Raw genomic sequence first — 22,626 nt, forward strand, 5'->3', positions numbered from 1 at the left:
AAAGAGGAGCAGATGACATGATCCTCTACATAGAAAACCCTAAAGACTCCACCAGAAAATTACTAGAGCTAATCAATGAATATAGTAAAGCTGCAGGATATAAAATCAACACACAGAAATCCCTTGCATTCCTATACACTAATAATGAGAAAATAGAAAGAGAAATTAAGAAAACAATTCCATTCACCATTGCAACAAAAAGAATAAAATACTTAGGAATATATCTATCTAAAGAAACAAAAGACCTTTATATAGAAAACTATAAAACACTGATGAAAGAAATCAAAGAGGACACAAATAGATGGAGAAATATACCATGTTCATGGATCAGAATAATCAATATAGTGAAGATGACTATACTACCCAAAGCAATCTATAGATTCAAAGCAATCCCTATCAAGCTACCAATGGTATTTTTCACAGAGCTAGAACAAATAATTTCAAAATTTGTATGGAAATACAAAAAACCTCAAATAGCCATAGTAATATTGAGAAAGAAGAATGGAACTGGAGGAATCAACCTGCTTGACTTCAGGCTCTACTACAAAGCCACAGTCATCAAGACAGTATGGTACTGGCACAAAGACAGAAATATAGATCAATGGAACAAAATAGAAAGCCCAGAGATAAATCCATGCACCTATGGACACCTTATCTTTGACAAAGGAGGCAAGAATATACAATGCAGAAAAGACCATCTCTTTAACAAGTGGTGCTGGGAAATCTGGTCAACCACTTGTAAAAGAATGAAACTAGAACACTTTCTAACACCATACACAAAAATAAACTCAAAATGGATTAAAGATCTAAACGTAAGATCAGAAACTATAAAGCTCTTAGAGGAGAACATAGGCAAAACACTCTCTGACATACATCACAGCAGGATCCTCTATGACCCACCTCCCAGAATATTGGAAATAAAAGCAAAAATAAACAAATAGGACCTAATTAAAATTAAAAGCTTCTGCACAACAAAGGAAACCATAAGCAAGGTGAAAAGACAGCCTTCAGAATGCGAGAAAATACTAGCAAATGAAGCAACGGACAAAGAATTAATCTCAAAAATATACAAGCAACTCCTACAGCTCAATTTCAGAAAAATAAACGACCCAATCAAAAAAAGGGCCAAAGAACTAAATAGACATTTCTCCAAAGAAGACATACAGATGGCTAACAAACACATGAAAAGATGCTCAACATCACTCATTATCAGAGAAATGCAAATCAAAACCACTATGAGGTACCATTTCACACCAGTCAGAATGGCTGCGATCTAAAAGTCTACAAGCAATAAATGCTGGAGAGGGTGTGGAGAAAAGGGAACCCTCTTACACTGTTGGTGGGAATGCAAACTAGGATAGCCACTATGGAGAACAGTGTGGAGATTCCTTAAAAAACTGGAAATAGAACTGCCATACGACCCAGCAATCCCACTGCTGGGCATACACACCTAGGAAATCAGAATTGAAAGAGACACGTGTACCCCAATGTTCATTGCAGCACTGTTTATAATAGCCAGGACATGGAAGCAACCTAGATGTCCATCAGCAGATGAATGGATAAGAAAGCTATGGTACATATACACAATGGAGTATTACTCAGCCATTAAAAAGAATACATTTGAATCAGTTCTAATGAGGTGGATGAAACTGGAGCCTATTATACAGAGTGAAGTAAGCCAGAAAGAAAAACACCAATACAGTATACTAATGCATACATATGGAATTTAGAAAGATGGTAATGATAACCCTGTATGTGAGACAGCAAAAGAGACACAGATGTATAGAACAGTCTTTGGGACTCTGTGGGAGAGGGCGAGGGTGGGATGATTTGTAAGAATGGCATTGAAACATGTATAATATCACATGTGAAACGAATTGCCAGTTCAGGTTCGATGCATGATACAGGATGCTCGCGGCTAGTGTACTGGGATGACCCAGAGGGATGGTATAGGGAGGGAAGAGGGAGGAGGGTTCAGGATGGGGAACACGTGTACACCCATGGTGGATTCAATTCATGTTGATGTATGGCAAAAGCAATAAAATATTGTAAAGTAATTAGCCTCCAATTAAAATAAATAAATTTATATTAAAAAAATTGAAAGGAGAGTGAAGAAGTTGGCTTAAAGCTCAACATTCAGAAAACGAAGATCATGGCATCCAGTCTCATCCTTCATGGTAAATATTTGGGGAAACAGTGGAAACAGCTTCAGACTTTATTTTGGGGGGCTCCAAAATCACTGCAGATGGTGACTGCAGCCATAAAATTAAAAGACGTTTGCTCCTTGGAAGAAAAGTTATGACCAATCTAGACAGCATGTTAAAAAGCAAAGACATTACTTTGCCAACAAAGGTCCGTCTAGTTAAAGCTTTGGTTTTTTCCAGTAGTCATGTATGGATGTGAGAGTTGGACGATAAACAAAACTGAGTGCTGAAGAATATATGCTTTTCAACTGTGGTGTTGGAGAAGACTCTTGAGAGTCCCTTGGACTGCAAGGAGATCCAACCTGTCCATCCTAAAGGAAATCAGTCCTGAATATTCATTGGAAGGATTGATGTTAAAGCTGAACCTCCCACACTTTGGCCACCTGACTCATTTGAAAAGACCCTGATGCTGGGAAAGATTGAAGGCAGGAGGGGAAGGAGACAACAGAGGATGTGATGGTTGGATGCCATCACCAATTGGATGGACATCAGTTTGAGTAAGCCCCAGGCATTGGTAATGGACAGAATAGCCTGGCGTGCTGCAGTCCATGGCATCGCAAAGAGTTGGACATGACTGTGCAACTGAACTGAACTGATAGTTCTACAAAGCTATAGAAATCAAAACAGTATGGTATTGACATCAAATAGGCAGACAGCCCAATGGAACAGAAATGAGGGCCCAAAAATGGGAAAACAACAGACTCTTTGATAAATGATGTTGGGAAAGCTGGTAAACTGTGTATAGGAATATGCAATTGGACCCCTATCATATACCACTCATAAAAATAAACTGGAAATGGATAATAGATTTGAATATAAGATCCCAAATCATTAAACTAGAAGAAAACATGGAGGGGGGAAGCTGCTTGATTGCTACACTGACATTTATAGTTTAAAAAATATGTATTTCTTCCTAAAATAAAAATGTATTTTTAATGTAGAAAGGTGGCTAATACATACAATTAAAAAGGTGAAATTTTTATAAAATCAGGTTACAGATACTTGTGTAATCTAGCCATTGAGTATTTTATTTATTTTAGCATATATTTTGTCGGTATTTTGTGTATGCATGATACCCCTTTGTGTGTATGTGTGCATACACATCCATGTATCCATTCAACAAATATTTCTTGAATATTTATGATGGTTCTTTTTTCCCATGTCCATATACCATTTTTACATGAAATTAATATTCCATCATACAAAAATACTACAACATTTTTAATGCAAAACCCATATGTTTTATAAATTGCTGTTCTAAATTTTGTGTTACTACACACATTTTATATATATATATATACACACACACACACACACACACATTTTATATATATATATATACACACACACACATTTTATATATATATATATATACACGCACACACATTTTATATATATGTGTGTGTGTGTGTGTAATATAAGGTAACTCCCTAGAGCACAAGCATCAACATTAACAAATCTTAACATGCACTGTGTGAACTAAATCTTTGGTGCAGCAGTACAATGGACACTACTATCCTCAGTAAATGAGAGGCTTCATGTCACGGAAATTTCTTCAGTAATCGGTTATGGTGGTATTTTTAATCTTTGCTAATTTGCTAAATGAACTAGGCTCTCACAATTAATTTGCATGCCTCAAATTTTAGAAAAAAATTTTATATATCTAGCCCCCATCTGATTTCCTCCTTCTAATTCAATATTCAAGTTATAACTCTATTTTCCCCTTAATTTGTAAACAGTTTAAATTATATTTTAATTTCATAATTAACATATTAAATTGCCAATAGTATTTTTAAAAAATAGCAATTTATACCACTAAACCCAGTATATTGTAAATACATTTCTCAGTTTCTCATTTGTCTGTCTCTTCTATCATTTAAGATGCAAAGGTTTTATAACTTTGTGATCAAACCTAGAAAAAGTTTTCCTTTGTGATTTCTGCCTTTAGTGCAATGCTTAATAATAACTTCCAAGTCTCCCTCCACTTATATAAATACTCACCAACACTCTCTTAATACTCTTATAGTTTCTTTTATTAAGAATTTAAAACTTCAATCCTCCTGGAATTTATTCTGACAATGGTATAGAAATTTAACTTTTCTTCTAAATACTTAGAATAAAATTGTTCATTCCTTTCACACATATTTGAAATGCCTAAAACAACACTGTATAAAAAAGCTTTATCATGTCAAGAGGAAATAAAATTTCCTAATTACAGGTCAAACATCATGTTTACATTGCTACGCTATGCTATGCTAAGTCACTTCAGTCGTGTCGGACTCTGTGTGACCCTAGAGACAGCAGCCCACCAGGCTCCCCCGTCCCTGGGATTCTCCAGGCAAGAACACTGGAGTGGGTTGCCATTTCCTTCTCCAATGCTTGAAAGTGAAAAGGGAAAGTGAAGTCGCTCAGTCGAGTCCGACTAGCGACCCCATGGACTGCAGCCTACCAGGCTCCTCCATCCATGGGATTTTCCAGGCAAGAGTACTGGAGTGGGGTGCCATTGTCATTTCATATCATATTATGTTATAAAACACCAATTATTCACTATAAAGTATGTATTGTTGTTTAAAATTCTCTAAAAGATACATAGATACACGCATCACCTAAGAAGATTAAAATTATGGTTCCTAATGACTTTAAAAATTAGAACATATTTATTACATTTTATAAAGAGTCTCAGCAATTCAACTTCACTAATTTATGCAAAATGTATTTTCATTTACAGAATGTGACTGTGGGCAAGACTTCTTCCATTGAGAAGAGATATAACCTAATTATGCAAAAGGTTTTATGGAGATGGTTTGGGTTCAAGGTTTTTTTCTAAAATTAAATTATTATTGTTAGAACTGCTTCCTTGTTGCTTAGTATTCTAAAGAAAGATACAAAACTACTAAGGAATTGCTTGCTTATATACATTATTTTAAAGCCTTTTGGTCAACAATTCAGGCATTATTTTATTTAGAAGGAAAAATCCTCTTAATTACAAACAATTGTTGAATAAGGGAATACTGTTCAAGCAATTATTATTAAAGGATTTAGATATATTATCATCTGACTTTTAAATAAAAGTAATAAAATTCTAGTTTTTCTGTGATTTTTCCATGAATCTCTCTCATTATTTTTTATCAATCAAGAAGCTAAAAGCCAGCCAAAGGAATTCTACATAAACTACTATTTTCTGCCAGGCTAGTATTTTAGGTCTGCTTCAAGAGGATCAGTATCGGCTACTCAAGTACCAATATCTCGTTCCAAGACCAGTACAATATCTCAACGGTGACTGCATTATGTTATTTAAGCTGATGTACATTTTGAAATGAACTCTGCAATTCAAATTGTGCTAATAAAATTCTCCCAGTGCATTATATGTACATACACTTGAAACATCCCAGAAAACAAGCTTAATAACTTTATGCTAAACTATGCAGATGGAGCTTAGATATTTGTAGGTAGAGCATAAAGACAATCAAGCATAATTAGGCATTTAAATAAATAACTTTGACTTGAGAAGAAATTATGAGTCTAGTGCCATTAGATTTAAATATGCATGGTGTTACTTATAAGGTTAACTTGAGAAAACTAGGCTGACAGTATATTAAAAAAAGGAATTTTACTCAAGAGATCAAGGTGCAACAATAAAAGATAACCTACAGTGAGTTATAAATGGTTATGAAAAAGGAGATATAGAAATTTTATACAATTCAGGAAATATAAGACCACGCAATGAGTTCTTAATTAAGAAATGAGGTTTTCATATCAAAGACCATACTTTTAGGAATGGATTCTACCATATGTCAGTAAAGAACTGTGGATTAAATTATAGAGCAAGGACCATTAGTTGCACAGGTAAGTGACATCACAAGCCTGTTATTCATATTTACTATTAAAATTGGTGTCTTCTTTTTGTGTGTTTTTTTTTTAAATAATAACCAGGGTTTTGATTTCAGAGAGTCATTGGATTTTGCCATGGCCTTTCAGTCTTGTTAATTATTATGTGTTCAGAGTAATGCACATTTTTATCCACAGGTGGCAGACCTTTTTTAAATCAACTTCAATCATATTCAGCATTTTGTTTTGTGGTTTTTTTTTTTTTCCTTCTTAAACTGCCACCCACATTAAAATGTAAGCATGTGCTGCTCTGAGTTCTCATTAATGTTGCACAATTTAGATGATAGATTTGTCAACAAAGTGGCTCATTCTCAAAGGCCACTGAACCCTGTCGGGATAAATGCCTTAAAAATTGTATATTGCAGAGTAATCTTTAATTATAAAGAACTCACTTGACAATTTACAATATATTGGGATTATTCTCTTTTTTTTTCAGGCAGCAAAGAGTTTTACTTTCTAGATAAGGTTGACTGGAGGAAAAAAAAAAGTGAATCTGATAAATAGTTAAAGCAAAGAGCTTGCTTATTTGCAAGTAAAAGAGAGAGGTGACCAAAGGTGTACACAAATAACAATCACTAAAGTTCACAAATTATTAACTGGCTAAGTGGTTAAAGCAAACAACTATAAATGCAGTGACATTTTAAAAGAATGTTAATGCAGAAGGAAATAAGCAAAACAAAAATAACTTGCCACCGATGGTATAACTAACCAGTATCCTCAACTTACCTCTGTAAAATCTTAGATTTACAAGCCTCTGTGTAGAACTTATTTTTGGTCAATGCAGTATAAAATCAGATATCCAACAAAGCCTTTTTGTGGGTATTGTTGATGAGTGCAAAAAGGTTTAACCTGCCAATGCATTCAATTCATATATAAATAAAATATTTATAATTTTATAGTTCTCAAAACATTCTAGTCAATCTAACGGCAATGCTTGATATCCTTTATTACATGTCTTAGAAAAAGAACACTGAAAAGAATACATGCCTATTTTTCTAGTCTGTTAGTCTTCATTTCCAATGTGGGAGATTCTTTACAAACACCTTCAATTATTTTACCTAATTTTGAAAGATGTGTCGGTTTATGCTGTTTGCAACCACAGTTCTCCCTCATGAAAATATATACCACTAAAGAAATAAATAAAACTTACTTTAACTATTTGCTGTACTACTTTAACACTCATATTGAATATGTATACACCATATGTATAGTTGGGCAAATAATAAGAAAGCACACACCCACATAATCACCAGAAGGGCACACTCTCCCTTGGACCCGAAATGCTCCCTCACCCTAATTCTCCCTCCATGAGCTCAGTCTCTTCCTCATTCCTAGAGATCAGCACTCTCTGACTCTTACAGTAATGTTTCCCTGATTGTCTTTATAGGTTTACCATCCATAATGCATCTCTGAAAAACACAATTGTTTGCCTAGAATCAACCATACATCATCCTGTTTGTATTATGTCTTTGCTTTTCTCTGTTTAATATTAAGTAAATGACTAAAAGCCTTCCATTTTCATTGCTTCACATCATGACTATTCTACAATTGTCCATGTTGATCATGATTAGTGAATGATTTCTAACTTTTGGCAAATACAAATATTTCTACTGTGAACATTTTTGTAAGTATTTCCTGATACATGTATGCACATATTTAGTTCTTGTTCAGTCACTAAATCATGATCATTTCCTTGTGACCCAAAGGATTGTAGCACTCCAGGCTCCTTTGTCCTCCACTTACTCCTAGCATTTGCTCAAATTCATGTCCATTGAGTCAGTGATGCCATCCAACCCTCTCATCCTCTGTCACCCCCTTCACCTCCTGCCTTCAATCTTTTCCATCATCAGGATCTTTTCCAATGAGTTGGCTCTTTGTATCAGGTGGCCAAAGTACTGGAGCTTCAGCTTCAGCATCAGGCCTTCCAATGAATATTCAGGGTTGATTTCCTTTAGGATTGATTGGTTTAATCTTTTTGCAGTCCAAGGGACTCTCAAGAGTCTTATCCAGCACCACAGTTAGAAAGCATCAATTCTTCAGCACTCATATGCACATATTTTCCTGGGATACACATACCTAGGATTGCTATGCTTAAGTAGGAGCTATCTATCCAAAAGTAGCTGTTCCAATTTCTGTTCTGATCAGCCCTGTATGAACACTGCTATTGTTCTGCAATCTTGTCATTGCTTTGACCTGCTAACCGTTTTAGTTTTCCCCATTCTGAGGCATATGTAGCCGTATCTCACTGTGAATTCACTTTGTATTTTTTGACTATTACTGATATTAAGCATTTTTCATATGTTTTGACATTTGGATGTTTTGTTGGCCATTTGGATTTCTTTTTCTTTAACCATTTTTCTATTGGATTATGTGACTTTTCACATTGATTTGTAGTTTTAAAATATCTATTCTAGATATCAGTGTGTCAATGAAACTTTGCAAATTTATTCTGCCACTCCATGTCCTCTCTTTTCACTCATTTTTATGTTTCATTTTCTTGATAAACAGTAAAATAAACTACAACCTATGTAAATGATGAACTGTGGGTGACACTAATGTGTCAGTTAGAAGTTGTAAAAAATGTACCACTCTGGTGGGGGATGTTGACATTGGTGGGTGATGTTGAAGTTGCGGGAGGCTAGGCATGTGTGTGTGTGTAGGGGGGTTGCGGGGAGTGGTATATGAGAAATCCCTAAACCTTCTGCTCATGTTGCTGTGAACCTAAAACTGCTCTTAAAGATTCAGTTCAGTTCAGTTCAGTTCAGCTCAGTCGTGTCCAACTCTGCGACCCCAAGAATCGCAGCACGCCAGGTCTCCCTGTCCATCACCAACTCCCGGAGTTCACCCAGACTCACGTCCATCAAGTCAGTGATGCCATCCAGCCATCTCATCCTCTGTCGTCCCCTTCTCCTCCTGCCCCCAATCCCTCCCAGCATCAGAGCCTTTTCCAATGAGTCAACTCTTCGCATGAGGTGGCCAAAGTACTGGAGTTTCAGCTTTAGCATTATTCCTTCCAAAGAAATCCCAGGGCTGATCTCCTTCAGAATGGACTGGTTGGATCTCCTTGCAGTCCAAGGGATTCTCAAGAGTCTTCTCCAACACCACAGTTCAAAAGCATCAATTCTTCGGCGCTCAGCCTTCTTCACAGTCCAACTCTCACATCCATACATGACCACAGGAAAAACCATAGCCTTGACTAGACGAACCTTTGTTGGCAAAGTAACGTCTCTTCTTTTGAATATGCTATCTAGGTTGGTCATAACTTTCCTTCCAAGGAGTAAGCGTCTTTTAATTTCATGGCTGCAGTCACCATCTGCAGTGATTTTGGAGCCCAAAAAAATAAAGTCTGCCACTGTTTCCCCATCTATTTCCCACAAAGTGATGGGACCGGATGCCATGATCTTTGTTTTCTGAATGTTGAGCTTTAAGCCAACTTTTTCACTCTCCTCTTTCACTTTCATAGTGTATTTTAAAAAATAATGTAGAATGTGTGACTTTTTATCTAAGGAATATGTCTCTACACTCAGGTCATAAAGTTATTTTCCTAGATTTTCTTATAGGAAATTACCTCAAGAGATTCTCTTTTTTACGTCTTATACTAACTGAAATTGATATCTGTGTGTGTGTGAGATAGGGATTCAATTTCATTTTTTCCAATAAAGAGTCAATTTTCCCAATACCGTGTATTTTTAAAAGTCTGCTATTTCTCTACTGCTTTGAAGTGCCACCTCTCTTATAAATAAAATGTCCATATATGCAAGAGTTGTTTCTGAGCTCTCTATTGTTGTTCAGTCGCTCAGTCGTGTCTGTTTCTTAGTAACCCCATGGACTGCAGCACACCAGGCCTCTCTGTCCCTCATCATCTCCCAAAGTCTGCCCAAGTTCATGTCCACTGCATCGGTGATGCCATCCAGCCATCTCATCCTTTGACATCCTCTTCTCCTTCTGCCCTAAATCTTTCCCAGCATCAGGGACTTTTCCAGTGAGTCAGATGCTAGCATCAGATGACCAAATTACTGGAGTTTCAGCTTCAGCATCAGCCCTTACAACAAGTATTCAGGGTTGATTTCCCTTAAGATTGACTGGTTTGATCTCCTTGCTGTCCAAGGACTCTCAGGAGTCTTCTCCAACACCACAGTTCAAAGGCATCAGTTATTCAGAGCTCTGCCTTCTTTATGGTCCAGCTCTCACAACCATACATGACCACTGGGAAGACCATGGCCTTGACTACACAGATCTTTTTCGGCAGAGTAATGTCTCTGCATTTCAACGCACTAAGTTTGTCATAGCTTTCCTGCCAAGAAGCAAACGTCTTCTGATTTCATGGCTGCAGTCACCATCTGCAGTGATTTTAGAGCTAAAGAAGAGGAAATCTGTCACTACTTCCACCTTTTCCCCTTCTATTTGCTATGAAGTAACTGGCCAGACGCCATGATCTTAGTTTTTTTATTTTTATTTTTTTTAATTTTATTTTATTTTTAAACTTTACATAATTGTATTAGTTTTGCCAAACATCAAAATACTGAGTTTTAAGCTGGCTCTTTCACTCTCCTCTTTCACCCTCATCAAGAGGCTTTTTAGTTCCTCTTTGCTTTCTGCCATTAGAGTGGTATTATCTGCATATCTGAGACTGTTGATGTTTCTCCCTCCTATCTTGATTCCAGCTTGTAACTCATCCAGCCCAGCATTTCTCATGATGTGCTCAGCATATAGATTACACAAACAGGGTGACAACAGACAGTCACGTCGTACTCCTTTCTCAATCTTGAACAAATCAGTTGTTAAATACAGGGTTCTAACTGTTGCTTCTTTTTTTTTTTAATTTTATTTTATTTTTAAAATTTACAATATTGTATTGGTTCTGCCATATTAGTGAAAATGAGTAACTGTTGCTTCTTAACTGAGCTCTCTAGTGTCTCTCATTTCTCTACTTGCCTACCCCAGCAGCAATGCCACACTTTCAGAATTTATAATACTTTATAAATTAACAGGCCGAGTAATCCTACCCATACACCCCCTTTTCAAGAAATGTCTTGATTCTTCTTGTCTTTTCATGTTTGAATCAACTTGTCACATTACACACCCACTCACACATACACACAACCACTCACACTCACACACATATGCATACACATGGGTGAATACACACAAAGGCGTGCAACCTTACACACCTACCCACACACACACATACACACAATCCAAACAAGTAACAAAGAAAGACAAAAACCAACAAAGACAAAAAAGCAATTGGCATTTTGATTGCAAATCTACTTGGGATTAGGGGACATTGTTACAACATTGGCTTTCTGTACATGAATATGGTATATCTCACCATTTATTTCATTTAATAAATATTAAAATCTTTCTCAAACTTTCAGAATTTTCCTTATACAGGTACTACTCATTTCTTGTTACTAAATACTAGGTAAAAATTGATGCTGATATATAGAAATATAGTTGATTTGTACATATTGTATTGTTTGCACCAAATTGAAATGCTCATATTAATTCATACCATCTGCCAACAACAATGGTTGTTTCTTTTCCAATCCCAATAGTTGCATTTATCTTGCTTTATTGTATTGTCTAGGCTCTATAGGTAAGATGCTGAATGACAAATATCCTGATATTGCTCTTGATCTCATTAGGAAAGATTTCAACATTTTACTATTTTAATTTATGATTGCAATAGGTATTTCTTATCACACTAATATAGCTCTTCCCTGTTTTTAGTTTTTAGGAACTTCAAAAATAAGGAATAAATGATACATTTTATTAAATCCTTTTTCTGCATTAACTGAAATAACCAAGTGATATCATCATCTTTTAATTTGTATTACACTGGCTGATTTTTTTACATGCTAACAAATGCTGATTTTCTGGAGTAAACAAACTTGCTCACGATTAATGAACTTTTTAATATATTGCTGAAATTGGTTTGCTAATATTTGATTGACAGTTTTTCCATTTTATTCATGAGAGAGATTTGCCTGAATATCCTTTTTTTATACTATTTTTGCCAGGTTTTGTATCAAGATTATATGATCCTTATAAAATAAACTGGGGATTATTACCTCTTCTTCTATTTTTTGGAAAAAAAAAAACAACTTTCAAAGGATTAGAATTATTTCTTCCTTAAATTTGCCTGTAAAGCCTTCTGGGTTTGGAATTCTTTTGTAGGAAAATTTTTGATCACTAAATACAATTTCCTTAATGTTTACAAAATTATTCAGGTTATCTCTTTTAAAGTAAATATTGCTAAGTTATGTATTTTTAGGAATATTTTGATCATTGATGTATTTTTCTAGGAATTTGATCACTCATCTAACTCTTCCTATTTCCCAATATTAGCCTGGTAATGTGAAGTTCATGATACTCATTATTAGCTGTTTAATATCTGCACATCTGTTGTGATGTTACTTTGTCATTTCTTTTACTAGATATTCCTCTCTTGTCACTTGTTCGCTTGTTCAGTCTCATCAGAATGTTGAAACATTTACTCAGCGTTTGTAACAATTTTTGGCTGCCTTGTTTCTCTTCTTTATATGTTTGCTTCTGACCTCATTAATTATGTACTTTAATTCATTTTTTTTTCAGATAAAGTCTTGACTTATTAATGTTCAATTTATTTTCTCTAGTACATTTAAGGTATAAATTTCCCAGTAAATGCTTCTTATAGGTGTTCTACAATTGTTATATATAAGATGTACATTTTTAGTTAGTCTAAAGTATTTATAATTATTATTGTGATTTCTTTTTAATTTTTAAATTTTTTTCTAGCTATATTTTTGTTATCACCTGCAGCTTAATTTCACTGGTATAATTCCAATTCTTTAAAAACAGTTGAGACCTAATTTATGACTCAGCATATGGTCAATTTTTGTAATTATTCCATGTGTTCTTCAAAATAATGTGAATTTTGCAGTTACATGCAAGGCTCTATATATGTCTACAATGTCAAATTTCTTAGTCTTATATTTCAACTCTATCCCCCTCTACTGATTCTTTTCTATTTCATTCCATCAATTACTAAGTTAATATTCACTGCTACTGTGGATTGTTTATTTCTCCCTGCTATTCTGTTAAATTTTCCTTAATCTGTTTTGAGGTTATGCTCTTAGGGACACTTAGATTTAATATCATTCTATCTTCCATTCAAATTGAAACTTCAATCACTTAAAGAGTAACTTTATCTCCAGTAATAGTTTGGTTTTTAAAGTCTATTTTGTATAACCAGTGTAGTTAAACCAGTATCCACGTGGTATTTGCTTGAAACTATTTTCCATTATTATTTACATTTTATATGTGAGGAATTGGTGCTTAAGGAACATACCCAACAGTAGACAGCCCTAAGTGGTATAGTCAGAAACTGAACCCAAACAGCATGTCTGCAAAGTTGATGCATCTCAACATTATGCTTCGCTTATAAATTCCAAAGAGTTAAGTCAGCTTAGTTTCAGAGAAAAAAAAAAAAAAAAAACAACCTGATTCTAATTTCTGCCATGAATTTCTCACAAATTGCTAATTGTGGCTTTTCACTTACTTCCAGAAAAACCTTCACTCCTTTAATATCCTAATACATCATAATATGGTTAAAAGAAAACTCCTAAAAAAAAGAGAATATTCTTAATCCAGAATTGCAGTACTCAAACTCTGTCACTTACACACAAGAAAGAAAAGTCTTTTAAAGTTTCGCACTTTGTCTTTGAAATCAGAATGATTACCAACAACCTTAAGGTGCTTGTCACATGCCACTGAACAATATCTCAATCTGTCTTAATCTAAAAATATGTAGCCAGTCTGCAACACTATCAAGATTTCTGAGAAACTGTATATGCCTCTACTGAGAAGAAAAGCCTATGCAATCTGACTTCATGAAAAGCACTCAAAAAGGATGAGTGATATAAGCTTGTTTCATCTCTCCTTGAAAAGACACACATAGAGTATTGTAAAGAGAGGCACTAAGCAACTTACGTAACCATTTGGAATTCTATACTTTTAATATTTCTCAATAATTAATATTAAATACTTAATGCTAAATCATATTTGTTAAAAATGTGCAAACTATAAAGAAAATTAAAGTTGCTAATGATTTCATGATTTCCAACAACACAAGAGAAGACTCTACACATGGACATCACCAGATGATCAATACTAAAATCAGATTGATTATATTCTTTGCAGACAAAGATGGAAAAGCTCTATACAGTCAGCAAAAACAAGACCAGCAGCTGACTGCAGCTTAGATTATGAACTCCTTATTGCCAAATTCAGACTTAAATTGAAACAAGAAAAACCACTAGACCATTCAGGTACAACATAAATCAAATCCCTTACCGTTATACAGTAGAAGTGACAAAGAGATTTAAGGGACTAGATCTGATAGAGTGTATGATGAACTATGGATGGAGGTTCGTGACATTGTACAGGAGACAGGGATCAAGACCATCTACAAGAAAAAGAAATGAAAAATGGCTGTCTGAGGAGGCCTTACAAATAGCTGTGAAAAGAAGAGAAGCAAAAAGAAAAGGAGAAAAGGAAAGATATACCCGTTTGAATGCAGAGCTCCAAAGAACAACAAGGAGAGATAAGAAAGCCTTCCACAATGATCAGTGCAAAGAAATAGAGGAAAACAATACAGTGGGAAAGACTAGAAATCTCTTCAAGAAAATAGAGATACGAAGGGAACATTCCATGCAAAGATGGGATCAATAAAGGACAGAAATGGTATGGAACTAACAGAAGCAGAAGATATTAAGAAGAGGTGGCAAGAATACACAGAAGAACTGTACAAAAAATACCTTCACAATCTAGATAATCACGATAGTGTGATCACTCACCTGGAGCCAGACATCCTGGAATGTGAAGTCAAGTGGGCCTTAGAAAGCATCACTAAGAACAAAGCTAGAGGAGGTGATGGAATTCCAGTTGAGCTATCTCAAATCCAAAAATATGATGCTGTGAAAGTGTTGCACTCAATATGTCAGCAAATTTGGAAAACTCCACAGTGGCTTTCCATAGGACTGGAAAGGTCAGTTTTCATTCCAAACCCTAAGAAAGGCAATGCCAAAGAATGCTCAAATTACCGCACAATTGCACTCATCTCTCATGCTAGTAAAGTAATGCTCAAAATTCTCCAAGCCAGGTTTCAGCAATATGTGAACCATGAACTTCCAGATGTTCAAGCTGGATTTAGAAAAGGCAGAGGAACCAGAGATCAAACTGCCAATATATGCTGGATCATCGAAAAAGCAAGAGAGTTTCAGAAAAACATCTATTTCTGCCTTATTAACTATGCCAAAGACTTGACTGTGTAGATCACAATAAACTGTGGAAAATTCTGAAAGAGATGGGAATACCAGACCACCTGACCTGCCTCTTGAGAAATCTGTATGCAGGTCAGGAAGCAACAGTTAGAACTGGACATGGAACAACAGACTGCTTCCAAATAGGAAAAGGAGCATGTCAGGGCTGTATGTTGTCACACTGCTTATTTAACTTCTATGCAGAGTACATCATGAGAAATGCTGGGCTGGATGAAGCACAAGCTGGAATCAACACTGCTGGGAGAAATATCAGTAACCTCAGATATGCAGATGACACCACCCTTATGGCAGAAAGTGAAGAAGAACTAAAGAACCTCTTGATGAAAGTGAAAGAGGAGAGTGAAAAAGTTGGCTTAAAGCTCAACATTCAGAAAACTATTATCATGGCATCTGGTCCCATCACTTCATGGCAAATAGATAGAGAAACAATAATAACAGTGGCTGACTTTATTTTGGGGGGCTCCAAAATCAACTCAGACGGTGACTGCAGCCATCAAATTAAAAGACGCTTGGTCCTTGGAAGAAAAGTTATGACCAACCTAGACAGCATATTAAAAAGCAGAGACATTACTTTGCCAACAAAGTTCCATCTAGTCAATGCTATGGTTTTTCCAGTAGTCATATATGGATGTGAGAGTTGGACTATAAAGAAAGCTGAGCACTGAAGAATTGATGCTTTTGAACTGTGGCATTGGAGAAGAGTCTTGAGAATCCCTTGGATTGGAAGGAGATCCAACCAGTCAATCCTAAAGAAAACCAGTCCTGAATATTCATTGGAATGACTGATGCTGAAGCTGCAACTCCAATATTTTGGCCACCTGATGTGAAAAGCTGACTCATTTGAAAAGACCCTGATGCTGGGAAAGATTGAAGGCAGGAGGAGAAGGGGACGACAGAGGATTAGATGGTTGGATGGCATCACTGACTCAATGGACATGAGATTGAGTAAACTCTGGGAGTTGGTGATGGACAGGGAGGCCTGGCGTGCTGCAGTCCATAGGTTCACAAAGAGTCAGACACAACTGAGCCACTGAACTGAACTGATGATTTCATAATCCAGAGCTAATAATATTTAATGTTCCTATTTTCAGCTAATTTTCTATGCATTTGTAATATATATTTATACTTTAGTGTATATATGTGTGTGCATATGTGTATATGTGTACACCCACACTTTTGCAGATACACTCTATATTTAATGTGGATTCTACTTGTTTCATTTAACATTACATCATGTGTAATTTCATATGTATTTAAAAATTCTTTGAAAATATATTATTGACTGTATAATACAAATACACTCAGATCTATCCAACTATTGCTGTATTGCTGAACAATTTATTCAACCTCAAATTATTTCCATTATAAATATATAAAATGATCATAATACATAAAGTGTGTCACTTTTAATTATTTCATTAATTTAGAAATTCTGGAAGTGAAATTACCAAATAATGTTAGTTGGGCTGTAATATCTAGTCTCTATTCTCCAACAATAGTAATTTCCTCAAATTTATCTTCCAAAATAAAACTATATCTTCTAAACTCTTTTTAAGTGTGTCATGGTCAGGCAACTTTGCTCTAGTCAATTGAATATAAGTGGAACAGCTATGGACACTTTTCAAAAGATATCCATATAGGGAGAGACCATAAATCTTCTAGAAATATTCCCTTCCTGCTGCCAGAATATTTCCTGCTGCTTTCAAAACTGGGAAAGGAGTATGTCAAGGTGGTATATTGTCACCCTGTTTATGTAACTTACAAACAGAGTACATCATGGGAAATGCTAGGCGGGATAAAATATAAGCTGGATCAAGATTGCCAGGAGAAATATCAACAATATGCAGATGATATCACTCTTATGGCAGAAAATGAAGAGGAACTAAAGAGCCTCTTGTTGAGAATGAAGGAGGAGAGTTTCAGCTAAGAAAAAGGTGGCATAAAACTCAACATTCAAAAAACTAAGAGCATGGCATCTGGTCCCATCATTTCATGGCAAATAGATGGAGAAAAAGTGGAAACAGAGACAGAGCTTATTTTGGGGGCTCCAAAATCACTGTGGACAGTGACTGCAGCCGTGAAATTAAAAGATGTTTGCTCCTTGGAAGAAAATCTATGACAAATCTAGACAGCATATTAAAAAGTAGAGACATCACATTGCTGACAAAGGTTCATATAGACAAAGCTATGGTTATTCTAGCAGTCACATACGGATGCGAGAGTTGGACCATAAGGAAGGCTGAGTGCCGAAGAATTGTGGTGCTTTTCAACTATGGTGCTGGAGAAGATTCTTAAGACTCCCTTAGAGAGCAAAGAGATCAACCCAGTCAATTCTAAAGGAAATCAACCCTGAATATTCATTGGAAGGCCTGATGCTGAAGCTGAAGCTCCAATACTTTGGCCATCTGATGCAAAGAGTGGACTTATTGGAAAAGATCCTGACATTGGGAAAGATTGAGGGCATGAGGGAAGACGGCGACAGAGGATGAGATGGTGGGATGGCATCACCAACTCAGCAGACATGAGTTTGAGCAAACTGGGAGATCGTGAAGGACAGAGAAGCTTGGCATGCTGCAGTTCATGGGACTGCAAAGAGTCAGACACAACTTAGTGACAATACCAACAGGGAAACAGCATAAATCTTCTAGAAATATTCTTTTCTTGCTGCTAGAATATTGACTTTTTTGCTGGAATATCAATACTGGATATCCCAAAACATGAGGTAAAAGTTTCAGGGAAACAGAGCAAAAGATGAAGGATCTAGGTCCCTAATGACTATGGCACCTCCTGATCATCTCTTTACTGAGTACACAGACTTCACATAAGAAAAGATAAAGTTCCACCTTTTTAAAACAATTTGGATTACTTCCAACCAAACCTTTCCAAACTAGCAAAGTGAAAATGTTGCATAGAATGCTTTGGAAACACTTAAGGCTCTTAACAGAGATAGTTAAATCTTTTTGTGGAAAGCGGAACAAATATAAACTTTTTCCAACATTACTGAAAGCACCGAACTCCCTACATTCTTGTTACAACATTATTCCAATACTTTTTACTAGTTTGATTTTAAGTGAAACATAACTTTGCATTTCTTTTACTAGCCTTTTGCATTAGAATTGCATTCTTCATTAATTATTTGTTCTTATATCTTGTTATGTTTTAAATTAAGATGTTACTGCCTTTCTCATAATAATAGCTCTTTACATAGGATGTTTGCTGTATTTATTAAAAGTAGCCCTAGTTTTCCATTTCCCATTTAATTTTATTTATATTTCTGTTTTTACTTGTAAAACTATAAAAGTTTCAGTTCTGCAATAATTCGTGACTTATTCCAGTTCCATTTCCATTCTGTTATCATTAAAGCTATACTCACAATGCTTTCTCCCATATTACTTTGATTCATTTGTCTGTGAATATATAAAGTCTTATTTATGAATATTTTAAAGTATTTTGGGGATTTAAAACAATTCCATTTTTAAAGATGATAAAAAAAAACTACCATTGAATGTAAGGGTTTTCACAAATAAACTTGTATCTTGAAGTTCTAGAAACATAAATCATATGAGTTTTCAAGGGGATTAGGAAATAAATTTTAATTCATTCTGCAGGAAGACAACTTTTTCACTATTCTCTTCAACTAAACAGAAAGGTAATTCCTTTTCCATTTTACTGGTAACAAATTTCTAAACAATAGGACGCCTTTCTACTCCAACCTTTTCTGCTCTCATTCATATGATAGTCAGTCAGTCATGAAACTATAAAAGGATTTTTAACTCCAGGTCTGTGGTCAAACATTCAATTCCTGTTTCCAAGAGTATAACTTTTACAAGCATTTCATAAACACACACACAGATAGATGCCCAATACATTTTCCTGCCAAGCAAATTGGAAAATACCTGTTTGGCCTCAGCAAACCTGTACTTTTCTATGTGTTTACAAAAACATACCCTGAAATACTTAATAGCCTATGGGAAGTTTTGTAAAATCTGTGACCTACCCATTGTGACCCAGAGTATTTCTTTTTCAGCAACAACAAAAAGTAGCAACAAATGTTTTTTTTTTTTAAATTTCAATGAAGAAGAAAAGCTTTTGCAACTTTAAGAAATGTGTATCTCATTAAGGAAATGAAAAGAAAAGAAACGTTGCTTTCATCTGCCAGTTTAGAAACATTACCTTCATAATGAGTCTGAAAATTATAATTACAAATTCAGTTGTCATCTGAACATAAAAGACTATGTATTATAGCTTTATATGCATATGTTACATATTTTACTTATAAATTAAAAATAAGGCACATAAACTTCCATTTTTTAAATAATCAATTTTTTCAAAGGTGTGTATTATGTGTTTTATGAGTGTATCTTTCTCCTACCCAGTGCAGTGCCAAAATTTTCTGTTCAGGCTTCAGAATCTTGTAAGTAGATTCAGACAGGACTCGGGTCATTAGCAAGAGGAATCTAGAAAAAATAAAAGTAGACCATTAACACTGCATTGTTCCTTTTTAGTAAATATATCAAGATATAACTCTTTAGAAGCATGAGATGTCTATGGTTTTCAAATAAATTTATATAGATATATAAATATCTATTTATATAGATATATAAATATCTATTTATATAGATACAGTTATTATTTATTGAAAAAGAGGCATTACTTTGATATCATAATACCACAAGAATTAATCCAAAAACTATTATATACATATAAGTTCTGTTAAAGGCATTATATATTAATTTGCTATTTTTGTTTAGTCACTCAGTTGTGTCAGACTCTTTGTGACCCCATGGACTGCGGGACTCCAGCTTCCTACTGCCCTTCCTCCTGCCCTTCACTATTTCCCAGAGTTTGCTCAAACTCATGTCCATTGAGTGAGTGAGTGATGCCATCCAACCATCTCATTCTCTGTCACCTCTTTCTCTGTATTTATTAATCATAAGTTGTTCATTTTGTATAATTTTGATATAAACATCCTGAGTATACTTCAGGACAGGTAGCATTAAGGTTCTTCTTTCTTGGAATGAGTTATGAAAATTTTTCAAGTGTCCTCATAGTTCCTTTCTTTGATTGCACTCAAATGTGTGACAGCCAAGGTCAACATAGCAACTGTCTAGTGGGAGCCACTCAGCTGTCTCTACACTGACATTCCTGCTTGTGTCTCTGTGACTGTACTGCCCAGTCCAGTTTCAAAAACATTGCTCTTGCCACCTTCAGAAGTGAATGGAACTCGGGCTGTTATCAGTTCCTTAGGTTAAACAAAAACTGTCTCTGGCAATCAGTTGAAATTCTCAAGAATCAGACTTTTGAAAGCAAGGAATCAGTACTTGGTGGCAGCCACAGCCTTGGTGCCAGTTCACCCTCTTTACTATCAGTTCAATTTATGGAGAATTGAGTCATTCATCATCATTCTTATTATGCCATTGATTATTCACTATTTTGGTCACAAGGCTTACGATATTAGGGTAGTTTCATTACCATATTGTTATCCATCTAGACGATGATTAGTAGAGGGGCTTTTACTTCATTCCAATATCAGATCTTTTGTTAATAAGCACAGAAATCCAAAAGTCACCACATTGACAGAAGACTCCACATCATTTCATCAATTCACTAATTACTGCTTTGGGAAGTATTTAAAAAGGAGAAAAGTTATTAAATTTTGAACATCAGAAGTTATGCTGCTACTTGTTTGTAACAGCCAAGACATAGAAGCAACCTAAATGTCTATTGGCAGATGAATGGATAAAAAAGATGTGGTGTGTATATGCAATGGAATATTACTTAGCCATTAAAAAGAATGAAATAATGCCATTGGCAGCAACGTGATAAACCTGGAGATTGTCATATTGAGTGAAGTTAGAAAGAGAAATATCATATGATACTGCTTATATGCATAATCTAAAAAGATATGATAAAAATAACTTACAAAGCAGAGCAGACTCACAGAGAACTAACTCATGCTTAAGAGGGGGTTGGGGGGAAGATGGGTTGAAAGGTTAATTAAGGAGTCTGGGATCAACATGTAAATACTGCTATATTTAAAGTGGATAACCAACAAGGACTTACTGCACAACACAAGGAACTCTGCTTAATATTTTGGAACAACCTAAATGGGAAAATAATTTGAAAAAGAGTAGATATGTGTATATGCATAACTGAATCTCTCTGCTGTACACCTGAAACTACCATAACATTGTTAGGCAACTAAACTCTAATATAAAATTAAAAGTTTTGAAAAACAGAAATTATGCTGTTGCAGTAAAATATGGCACTCCACTCCAGTACTCTTGCCTGGAAAATCCCATGGATGGAGGAGCCTGGTAGGCTGCAGTCCATGGGGCCGCTAAGAGTCGGACACGACTGAGCGACTTCACTTTCACTTTTCACTTTCATGCATTGGAGAAGGAAATGGCAACCCACTCCAGTGTTCTTGCCTGGAGAATCCCAGGGATGGGGGAGCCTGGTGGGCTGCAGTCTATGGCGTCGCACCGAGTCGGACACGACTGAGGTGACTTAGCAGTAGCAGCAGTAAAACAAAGGTTGTCTACATATAGGTCTGCCAATTCTTTAAAAATAAAACTGTCTATTTTAATTAAAAAAAATTATACTAAAAAGGTACCCCAAACTTTACTTTTATCAATTAAGTGAAACATCACATCTAAGCAACTATAAAGACACTGCCACAGTAGAATTTACTTAAAAATGAAACCAAAAAATTTGTCATATCCCATAAGTGGGCAATACAGAAATACACAGCTGGTAATTTTACCCACAAGAGGGAGCCTGTATTTTTATATTTTTGTCACAGAACTTGAAAAACCTGAACTAAAATATGTTCTAAAAAAATGTTTGTTGATACCATCATCTTTATGTAAGGTCAAGTTTTAAGCTAATCAGATTTCAGTTGGCATATTTTTCTTTAATAATATATCAGTATGTCACAAGACTGGAGTGATGATTGGAATTTTTAAAATTTTCATACCTATATTGTAATTAGGTTTTTTCAGATATAATAATGAAGATGTAGCTGCCAAAGCAGCCTAAGAGGAAATTCCTTTCAGGTAGTAGTAACATTAGTTGAGCGAAATTGACTAGAATTATTATAAGTGCTTTACATCCAAATTTAATAACATAGAAATGAAGTGATATTTCAGTCATCTTCTTATCAGAAAATAGGCTTATATAAACCAGTAATTATCTATGTATTTTTG

At 35.2% G+C, this 22,626-nt stretch overlaps 1 protein-coding gene across 11 annotated transcripts in view; it reads right to left on the reverse strand.

The window, feature by feature from the left end:
• SOX5 (SRY-box transcription factor 5) overlaps positions 1 to 22,626 on the reverse strand; it is a 1,162,090-nt gene that overhangs the window by 820,985 nt on the left and 318,479 nt on the right. For all 11 annotated transcript variants that reach the window (XR_008711737.1, XR_008711736.1, XM_055571976.1 and 8 more), the window contains one exon: positions 19,791 to 19,875. The gene's annotated coding sequence lies outside the window, so the exon portion shown is untranslated. The remainder of the gene's footprint in view (positions 1 to 19,790; positions 19,876 to 22,626) is intronic.

The sequence above is a fragment of the Bubalus kerabau genome, chromosome 1 (genome assembly GCF_029407905.1).
Source record: "Bubalus kerabau isolate K-KA32 ecotype Philippines breed swamp buffalo chromosome 1, PCC_UOA_SB_1v2, whole genome shotgun sequence".
Classification (NCBI taxonomy): Eukaryota; Metazoa; Chordata; class Mammalia; order Artiodactyla; family Bovidae; genus Bubalus; species Bubalus kerabau.